General features: G+C 40.6%; 1 non-coding gene across 1 annotated transcript; it reads left to right on the top strand.

Moving 5' to 3' along the window:
* Positions 1-2,205: 2,205 nt before the first annotated feature.
* On the top strand, positions 2,206-2,313 carry LOC130956837 (small nucleolar RNA R71). Its single transcript, XR_009077215.1, has one exon. It is a non-coding gene; the product is annotated as a small nucleolar RNA R71 (small nucleolar RNA).
* Positions 2,314-10,619: the final 8,306 nt, after the last annotated feature.

Raw genomic sequence — 10,619 nt, 5'->3', positions numbered from 1 at the left:
GATTGGTGAATGGGGGAAGAAGAGAGAGGGTGGTGGTGGGGTTGGTGGGGGTCCTGTGGGGTCCACAGATCCTGTGGTGTCAAGGAAAAGTCATCCCTGCACCAAATGTTGCTCAAAATCACGTTTTGAGTCATTTCTGGCGTTAAACACCGGGCTGGTGCCCATTCCTGGCATTTAACGCCAGGTTCTTGCCCTTTTCTGGCGTTTAACGCCAGTCTGGTGCCCATTTCTGGCGTTAAACGCCCAGAATGGTGCCAGACTGGGCGTTAAACGCCCAACTGCTAGCCTCACTGGCGTTTAAACGCCAGTGGGTTCTTCCTCCAGGGTGTGCTATTTTTCTTCCTGTTTTTCATTCTGTTTTTGCTTTTTCAATTGATTTTGTGTCTTCTTATGATCATCAACCTACAAAAAAATAAAATAACAAAGGGAAATAGATAAAATATAATCATTGGGTTGCCTCCCAACAAGCGCTTCTTTAATGTCAGTAGCTTGACAGAGGGCTCTCATGGAGCCTCACAGATACTCAGAGCAATGTGGGAACCTCCCAACACCAAACTTAGAGTTTGAATGTGGGGGTTTCAACACCAAACTTAGAGTTTGGTTGTGGCCTCCCAACACCAAACTTAGAGTTTGACTGTGGGGGCTCTATTTGTCTCTGATTTGAAAGAAGCTCTTCATGCTTCTTCTCCATGGTGACAGAGGGATATCCTTGAGCCTTAAACACCAAGGATTTTTCATTCACTTGAATGATCAGTTCACCTCTATCAACATCAATCACAGCCTTTGCTGTGGCTAGGAAGGGTCTGCCAAGGATGATGGATTCATCCATGCACTTCCCAGTCTCTAGGACTATGAAATCAGTAGGGATGTAATGGTCTTTAACTTTTACCAAAACATCCTCTACAAGTCCATGAGCTTGTTTTCGTGAGTTGTCTGCCATCTCTAGTGAGATTTTTGCAGCTTGCACCTCAAAGATCCCTAACTTCTCCATTACAGAGAGAGGCATGAGGTTCACACTTGACCCTAAGTCACACAGGGCCTTCTTGAAGGTCATGGTGCCTATGGTACAAGGTATGGAAAACTTCCCAGGATCTTGTCTCTTTTGAGGTAGTTTCTGCCTAGACAAGTCATCCAGTTCTTTGGTGAGCAAAGGAGGTTCATCTTCCCAAGTCTCATTTCCAAATAACTTGTCATTTAGCTTCATGATTGCGCCAAGGTATTTTAGCAACTTGCTCTTCAGTGACATACTCATCCTCTTCAGAGGAAGAATACTCATCAGAGCTCATGAAAGGCAGAAGTAAGTCCAATGGAATCTCTATGGTCTTATTTTGAGCCTCAGATTCCCATGGTTCCTCATTGGGGAACTCAGAGGAGGTTGGTGCACGCCCATTGAGGTCTTCCTCAGTGGCGTCCACCTCCTCTCTTTCCTCTCCATATTCGGCCATGGTTATGGCTTTGCACTCTCCTTTTGGATTTTCTTCTGTATTACTTGGGAGAGTACTAGGAGGGAGTTCAGTAACTTTCTTGCTCAGCTGTCCCACTTGTGCCTCCAAATTCCTAATGGAGGACCTTGTTTCAGTCATGAAACTTTGAGTGGTTTTGATTAGATCAGAGACCATGGTTGCTAAGTCAGAGGGGTTCTTGCTTAGAATTCTCTGTCTGTTGCTGAGAAGATGATGGAAAAGGCTTGCTATTGCTAAACCTGTTTCTTCCACCATTATTGTTGTTGAAACCTTGTTGAGGTCTCTGTTGATCCTTCCATGAGAAATTTGGATGATTTCTCCATGAAGAATTATAGGTGTTTCCATAGGGTTCTCCTAGGTAATTCACCTCTTCCATTGAAGGGTTCTCAGGATCATAAGCTTCTTCCTCAGATGAAGCATCCTTAGTACTGTCAGGTGCATTTTGCATTCCAGACAGACTTTGAGAGATCAAATTGACTTGTTGAGTCAATATCTTATTCTGAGCCAGTATGGCATTCAGAGTATCAATCTCAAGAACTCCTTTCTTCTGACTTGTCCCATTGTTCACAGGATTCCTTTCAGAAGTGTACATGAATTGGTTATTTGCAACCATCTCAATTAGTTCCTGAGCCTCTGTAGGCGTCTTCTTCAGATGAAGAGATCCTCCAGCAGAGCTATCCAAAGACATCTTGGATAGTTCAGAGAGACCATCATAGAAAATACCTATGATGCTCCATTCAGAAAGCATGTCTGAGGGACATTTTCTGATTAATTGTTTGTATCTTTCCCAAGCTTCATAGAGGGATTCTCCATCCTTCTGTTTGAAGGTTTGGACTTCCACTCTAAGCTTACTCCATTTTTGAGGTGGAAAGAACTTTGCCAAGAAGGCATTGACTAGCTTTTCCCAAGAGTCCAGGCTATCTTTAGGTTGTGAGTCCAACCATATTCTAGCTCTGTCTCTTACAGCAAAAGGGAATAGCATCAGTCTGTAGACCTCAAGGTCAACCCCATTAGTCTTGACTGTGTCACAGATTTGCAAGAACTCAGCTAAAAACTGATGAGGATCTTCCATTGGAAGTCCATGGAACTTGCAATTCTGTTGCATTAGAGAAACTAATTGAGGCTTAAGCTCAAAGTTGTTTGCTCCAATGGCAGGGATAGAGATGCTTCTCCCATAGAAGTCGGGAGTAGGTGCAGTAAAGTCACCCAGCACCTTCCTTGCATTGTTTGCATTGTTGTTGTTTTCGGCTGCCATGTCTTCTTCTTCTTTGAAGAATTCGGTCAGGTCCTCTAAAGAGAGTTGTGCTTTGGCTTCTCTTAGCTTTCTCTTCAAGGTCCTTTCAGGTTCAGGGTCAGCTTCAACAAGAATGCCTTTGTCTCTGCTCCTGCTCATATGAAAGAGAAGAGAACAAGAAGATGTGGAATCCTCTATGTCACAGTATAGAGATTCCTTGAGGTGTCAGAGGAAACGAAAAATAGAAGAAAGAGGTAGAAGAATTTGAACTTAATCAGATAGAGTTCGAATTGTGCATTGAGAAGGAGTGGTACTCCATAAAATAGAAGGATGTGGGAAGAGGGGAAGAGAATTTTCGAAAATTAATTAAAAAGATGTAAAAAACATTTTGAAAAATTGATTGATAATTTTCGAAAATTCAAAGTGGAAAAGAAATCAAGTGATTTTTGAAAAGGATTTTGAAATCAGAAATTAAAAAGATTTGATTGAAAATTTATTTTGAAAAAGATGTGATTAAAAAGATATGATTGGTTTTAAAAAATGTGATTGAGAAAATATGATTTAAAAACAATTTAAAAAAAAAAGATTTGATTTTAAAAATTAATAACTTGGCTATCAAGAAAAGATATGATTCAAACATTAAACCTTTCTCAACAGAAAAGGCAACAGACTTGAAACGTTGAATCAAATCATTAATTGATAGCAAGTATCTTTGAAAAAGGAAAGAAATTGATTTTGAAAACATTTGATTGAAAAGATATGATTTGAAAAATATTTGATTTTGAAAAACTTTGAAAACTAAAAAAAATTGATTTGAAAAAAACAAAATCTTCCCCCTTTGCCATCCTGGCGTTAAACGCCCAGAATGGCATCCATTCTGGCGTTTAACGCCCAAAATGCACCCTTTTTGGGCGTTAAACGCCCAACCAGGTACCCTGGCTGGCGTTTAAACGCCAGGCTGTCCTTCTTCACTGGGCGTTTTGAACGCCCAGCTTTTTCTGTATAATTCTTCTGCAGCATGTTCTGAATCTTCAATTCTTTGTATTATTGACTTGAAAAGACACAACTTAGAAATATTTTTGGATTTTTAATAATCAAAATGCAACAAGAATCAAATAACAATGCATGCAAGACACCAAACTTAGCAGTTTGTATACTACTGACACTATATGAGACACATAAACACTCAAGTCAAAAGAATTCAAAGATCAGAGTAAGAAATCATCAAGAATTATTTGAAGATCCTCAAGACACATGAATGTATGCAATTGACACCAAATTTAAGATGAGACACTAGACTCAAACAAGAAATTTTTTGGATTTTATGATTTTTTTTTATTTTTTTGTGTTTTTCGAAAATTAAGTGGAAAAAGATATCAAAATTCTTAATGAGAATTCCAAGAATCAGTGCAATGCTAGTCTAAGACTCCGGTCCAGGAATTAGACATGGCTTCATAGCCAGCCAAGCTTTCAAAGAAAGCTTCGGTCCAAAACACTAGACATGGCCAAAGGCCAGCCAAGCCTTAGCAGATCACTGCTCCAAAAGCAAGATTGATAAATATCAACAAGCTCTTGTGATGACAAGTTGAAACCTCGGTCCAATGAGATTAGACATGGCTTCTCAGCCAGCCAGACTTCAACAAATCATCATGAAACTCTAGAATTCATCTTCAAGAATTTCGAAAAAAATACCTAATCTAAGCAACAAGATGAACCGTCAGTTGTCCATACACAAAACAATCCCCGGCAACGGCGCCAAAAACTTGGTGCGCGAAATTGTGAACAATACTTTTCACAACTCTCATAATCCCCGGTCATGAACTCCAAAAACTTGGTAGCTCAATTCCATGGCATTACACAACTTCGCACAACTAACCAGCAAGTGCACTGGGTCGTCCAAGTAATAAACCTTACGCGAGTAAGGGTCGATCCCACGGAGATTGTTGGTATGAAGCAAGCTATGGTCACCTTGTAAATCTCAGTCAGGCAGACTCAAATGGATATAGGTAATAAACGCATAAAGCATAAAGATAAAGATAGAGATACTTATGTATATCATTGGTGAGAGCTTCAGACAAGCGAATGAAGATGCCTTCCCTTCCGTCTCTCTGCTTTCCTACAGTCTTCATCCAATCCTTCTTACTCCTTTCCATGGCAAGCTTATGCAAGGGTTTCACGTTGTCAGTGGCTACCTCCCATCCTCTCATTGGAAATGTTCAACGCACCCTGTCACGGCACGGCTATCCATCTGTCGGTTCTCAATCAGGCCGGAATAGAATCCAGTGATTCTTTTGCGTCTGTCACTAACGCCCCGCCTTCAGGAGTTTGAAGCACGTCACAGTCATTCAATCATTGAATCCTACTCAGAATACCATAGACAAGGTTAGACCTTCCGGATTCTCTTGAATGCCGCCATCAGTTCTCGCCTATACCACGAAGACTCTGATCTCACGGAATGGCTGGCTCGTTTGTCAGGCGAGCACTCGGTTGTCAGGCGATCAACCATGCATCGTGTTATCAGGAATCCAAGAGATATTCACTAGAGCTTTGATTGCTTGTAGAACAAGAGTGGTTGTCAGTCACCTTGTTCATGAGTGAGAATGATGAGTGTCACGGATCATCACATTCATCAAGTTGAAGAACAAGTGATATCTTGGACAAAGAACAAGCGGAATTGAATAGAAGAACAATAGTAATTGCATTAATACTCGAGGTACAGCAGAGCTCCACACCTTAATCTATGGTGTAGAAACTCCACCGTTGAAAATACATAAGAACAAGGTCTAGGCATGGCCGAATGGCCAGCCTCCCAAATTGATCTAAGAACTAGATGTCCAAAGATGATCAAAGGATCAAAAACAATCCAAAGATGAAAATACAATAGTGAAAGGTCCTATTTATAAGAAACTAGTAGCCTAGGGTGTACAGAGATGAGTAAATGACATAAAAATCCACTTCCGGGCCCACTTGGTGTGTGCTTGGGCTGAGAAAATGAAGCAATTTCGTGTAGAGACTCTCCTTGGAGTTAAACGCCAGCTTTTGTGCCAGTTTGGGCGTTTAACTCCCATTTAGGTGCCAGTTCCGGCGTTTAACGCTGGAATTTCTTGAGGTGACTTTGAATGCCGGTTTGGGCCATCAAATCTTGGGCAAAGTATGGACTATCATATATTGCTGGAAAGCCCAGGATGTCTACTTTCCAACGCCGTTGAGAGCGCGCCAATTGGACTTCTGCAGCTCCAGAAAATCCACTTCGAGTGCAGGGAGGTCAGAATCCAACAGCATTTGCAGTCCTTTTGAGTCTCTGGATCAGATTTTTGCTCAGATCCCTCAATTTCAGCCAGAAAATACCTGAAATCACAGAAAAACACACAAACTCATAGTAAAGTCCAGAAAAGTGAATTTTAACTAAAAACTAATAAAAATATACTAAAAACTAACTAGATCATACTAAAAACATACTAAAATCAATGCCAAAAAGCGTACAAATTATCCGCTCATCAGCCGTGACCTTAAGCACTTTGTTTTCTAGTATTACCACCGGATACATAAATGCCATAGACACATAACTGGGTGAACCTTTTCAGAATGTGACTTAGCTTTGCTAAAGTCCCCAATTAGAGGTGTCCAGAGTTCTTAAGCACACTCTTTTTGCTTTGGATCATGACTTTAACCACTCAGTCTCAAGCTCTTCACTTGTACCTTCATGCCACAAGCACATGGTTAGGGACAGCTTGATTTAGCCGCTTAGGCCAGAATTTTATTTCTTTAGGCCCTCCTATCCATTAATGCTCAAAGCCTTGGATCCTTTTTACCCTTGCCTTTTGGTTTAAAGGGCTATTGGCTTTTTCTGCTTGCTTTTTCTTTTTCTTTTTCGCCATTTTTTTCTTTTTTTTCCGCTATTTTCTCTTTTTCACTGCTTTTTCTTGCTTCAAGAATCAATTTCATGATTTTTTAGATTATCAATAACATTTCTCTTTGTTCATCATTCTTTCAAGAGCCAACAAATTTAACATTCATAAACTTCACTATCAAAAATATGCATTGTTTAAGCATTCATTCAGAAAACAAAAAGTATTGCCACCATGATGACAAGTCATCATATACCCATTTCTCAAGCTAATTTCACTTGTTTCATTAGTTTTTATGCACTTTCTTGCACCATAAGTAAGCAATTTAGAGTAGAATTTCATGTTTTATTTGAATCAATCAACCACCACTTAATTGATGCTAAATCATGAGGTTTAAGCTAAATTTAATTGAATTTTAATTGATTTATAAACCTTGTGAATTTAGTGATACTTTGATTGGTTGTTTTGATTATTTTAAGGTGAAGAAAAAGAAGAAAAGAGTGAAGCGTGGCTTAAGAAAGCGTAGCCCAAGGAAGAAAAGAGTGTAGCGCATGGAAGGAAGGAAGCCACATTGCCCTCCTCAAGAGCACACTGCCCTCCAAGGGAGCACAATAATGAACCAAGCACTCAAGGCTTCACTGCCATGCCCTCCTTGAGGGCGGAGCACAATTTTAGGCCAAGAAACAAGGGAAGGAAAAATTCTGCCCTGCCCCCCTCAAGAGCAATATCGGGCTCTCGCCAAAATAAATCAAAGGAAATTGTCTCCAAGTGCCACCCATGGGTTTCGAACCCAAGAACAAGAAGGAAAGAAGTAGCGCTCAAATACAAGGAAAACAAGCAAAAATTGGTTTGTTTTCAACCTCCAAGGATCGAACATAGCACCTTGAGGAAGCAAAGAACTAGGCGCTACTTTGGTGCCAAGAAACCTAAGGAAGAAATGCAACAAAAAGCCATCCAGCAAGTTTCGAACTTGGGACCTCACCCAAGAACAAGGAAAGCCTGCACTGCCCTGCCCTTGTGGAGGGCAGGGCAGCATTTCTTGGTGCATGGCTCAGCATTTTGGCACGGCTAGGAGCTTGGGCGCGCGCAACATGGACGCACGGGCAGGGAGGCAAAGCGCACCATGGCAACATTGCCCTGCCCTCCACAAGGGCAGGGCAGCATCTTGAACGCCTCTCCCACATTTGGCACGCAACATGCTTCCTCACACAACTTCCCTGCTCTACCCTCCACAAGAGCAGGGCAGCCACCTGGGAGCAAGATGGGCTGAATTTCACTCAAAAATGCAACTTAATTCATTTCTTCACAAAATCAAAAAGCCCACTCAAAATTCTTAGATCCAAAATAGAAAGTGTATAAATAAGTGCTAGTTAGGATTAGAATGGGGAGTTCTTTTTGGAGAGAAAGCTTACTTTCATTTTTGAATTTTCATCTTTAGTCAACTTGAGAGCTCACTTTCCATTTTTCTGTTTTCTGCAATTGGAGGAGAGAATTCATTTCTTCTACCTCTGATCTTTTGTTTTCTTTACTGGGTTTTGTTTGAGTCTTGAGTGTGAAGAATTGAGGAATTTCTGTCTCAATCTCCCTTCAAGATCTCTTTGATTTTTTTACTGCATAATTGAGTTCAATTCCATTTCCCTTACTGTTGCAATCTTTAATTTCTCTTTAATTGCTTTGTGAACTTGGATCTAGGAAGGCAATTGAGATCAAGAATCTGCTATCTAGTCTCTGGAGTCCTGAGATCTGATTTTATCTTTTTGGTTCTTCTGCTGAACCACTGCTACAATTAAATTTTCATTTTCTGTTTGAGATCTAGTCAATTTCAATTCATCTCTTGCTTGGTTAATTGTTGCAATTTAATTTCCCTTGCTTAAATTCTGAATTCTCAGTCCTCAAATCCCTTTTCCATTCAAGCAATTTATATTTCTTGCACTCTAAGTTACCGCAATTTACATTTCTTGTACTTTAAGTTTCAGTCATTTAATTTCTTGTTCTTTAAGATTTAGTACCTTTACTTTTAAGTCTCTTTAATTTATGCAATTCATCCCTCTCCCTTTACATTTCCTGCTATTTACTTACTATTGGATACAAAATCAGTCAACCAATACTTGATTCGCTTGACTAAATCAACCACTAAACTAAAATTGCTCAATCCTTCAATCCCTGTGGGATCGACCTCACTCCCGTGAGTTTTATTACTTGATGCGACCCGGTACACTTGCCGGTAAGTTTTGTGTTGGATCGTTTTCCACACATCACACCACATCAAAATAATTAAACTAATTTCAAGATAAAATTGGAAATCCAAGTACTTCTTGTTCTTTTGTAATTAGGCACATTTTTCATTTAAGAAAGGTGAAGGACTCATGGAATTATTCATAGCTTTAAGACATAGATGCTAGACACTAATGATCATGTAGTGAAGACACAAACATAGATAGCACATAAAGCATAAAATCAAAAAATAGAAAAATAAGAACAAGGAGATTAAAGAACGGGTCTACCTTAGTGATGGCGGCTAGTTCTTCCTCTTGAAGATCCAATGGAATGCCTGAGCTCCTCTATGTCTCTTCCTTGCCTTTGTTGCTCCTCCCTCATAGCTCTTTGTTCCTCTCTAATTTCATGGAGAATAATGGAGTGCTCTTGGTGCTCCACCCTTAGTTGGTCCATGTTGTAACTCAAGCCTTCCAAAGAGGTGTTGAGTTGCTCCCAATAGTTGTGTGGAGAAAAATGCATCCCTTGAGGCATCTCAGGGATTTCATGAGGAATTTCCTCATGCTCTTGTTGAGGTCCATGAGTGGGATTTCTTATTTGCTCCATCCTCTTTTTAGTGATGGGCTTGTCCTCTTCAATGAGGATGTCTTCCTCTATGACAATTCCAGCTAAACTGCATAGGTGACACATGAAATGAGGGAAGGCTAACCTTGCCAAAGTGGAGGACTTGTCAGCCATCTTGTAGAGTTCTACAGGTATGTTCTCATGAACTTCTACTTCCTTTCCAATCATGATGCTATGGATCATGATAGCCCGATCTACAGTCACTTCAGATCGGTTGCTAGTAGGAACGATGAAGCGTTGGATGAACTCCAACCATCCTCTAGCCACAGGCTTAAGGTCCAGCCTTCTCAATTGAACCGGCTTGCCTCTTGAGTCTCTTTTCCATTGAGCTCCTTCTACACATATGTCCATGAGGACTTGGTCCAACCTTTGATCAAAGTAGACCCTTCTAGTGTAGGGGCATGCATTTTCTTGCATCATTGGCAAGTTGAAAACCAACCTTACATTTTCGGGACTGAAATATAAGTATTCCCCCGAACCATTGTAAGCCAATTCTTTGGATTCGGGTTCATACTTTGATCATGGTTCCTAGTGATCCATGCATTGGCATAGAACTCTTGAACCATTAAGATTCTGACTTGTTGAATAGGGTTGGTGAAAACTTCCCAACCTCTTCTTCGGATCTCATGTCAGATCTCTAGATACTCATTCCTTTTGAGCATGAAAGGGACCTCAGGGATCACCTTCTTCTTGGCCATAACTTCATAGAAGTGGTCTTAATGGACCTTTGAGATGAATCTCTCCATCTACCATGACTCGGAGGTGGAAGCTTTTGCCTTTCCTTTTCTCTTTCTAGAGGTTTCTCCAGCCTTAGGTGCCATAAATGATTATGAAAAAAAAAACAAAAGGCAATGCTTTTTCCATACCAAACTTAAAAGATTTGCTCGTCCTCGAGCAAAAGAAGAAAGAAAGAAGGGGAAGAAGAAGAAAATGGAAGAGATGGAGAGAGAGATAGGTTCGGCCATGGGGGTAGGAGAGTGTTTGTGATGTGAGAAAATGAAGGAGTGAAGAGGGGCATTTATAAGGAAAGAGAGGGAGAGTGGCCAAATGGAATTGGGTGGGTTTGGGAGGGAAATGATTTAGAATTTTTTTTGGAGGTAGGTGGGGTTTTTGGGGAAGAGATATGGAGGTGATTGGTGAAGAGAATATAGGGAGGAGGATAGGATTTGATAGGTGAGCGGTGTTTTGGGTAGAGTGTTATAGAGATGTGTGAGGGGGAGAGAGAGAGAGAGGTGG

Source organism: Arachis stenosperma, chromosome 1 (genome assembly GCF_014773155.1).
Source record: "Arachis stenosperma cultivar V10309 chromosome 1, arast.V10309.gnm1.PFL2, whole genome shotgun sequence".
Taxonomy (NCBI): Eukaryota; Viridiplantae; Streptophyta; class Magnoliopsida; order Fabales; family Fabaceae; genus Arachis; species Arachis stenosperma.
Note: the sequence above shows the minus strand (reverse complement) of the source record. Positions and strands in the feature narration are given on the sequence as shown.